Source organism: Arachis ipaensis, chromosome B06, assembly GCF_000816755.2.
Source record: "Arachis ipaensis cultivar K30076 chromosome B06, Araip1.1, whole genome shotgun sequence".
NCBI classification, from domain to species: Eukaryota; Viridiplantae; Streptophyta; class Magnoliopsida; order Fabales; family Fabaceae; genus Arachis; species Arachis ipaensis.
This window is the reverse complement of record NC_029790.2, coordinates 133,209,706-133,209,979: the sequence shown is the minus strand read 5'-3', so window position 1 is coordinate 133,209,979 and position 274 is coordinate 133,209,706.

The window sequence follows — 274 nt, the reverse complement described above, 5'->3', positions numbered from 1 at the left end:
GGACGATTAAAACGTAACTCAAGCCATTTTGGTCTATTCGTAAAAAGTAAAAACTAGCGAATCGAACAGGTAAAAATATGATTTTTTTTATGAATTGTTTATTTTGGTTTGGCTCAGATAATTTGCGAATTAAGCATATTCGAATCGAGCGACACAATTGACTTGTTTGACACCTTTTTGTTATTGTAATATTAATTTTTTACCTAGATTTTTAGACTAAATTTATAAATACATGATAACATTTTCTTATGGATATTAAATAGAAATTTTTATA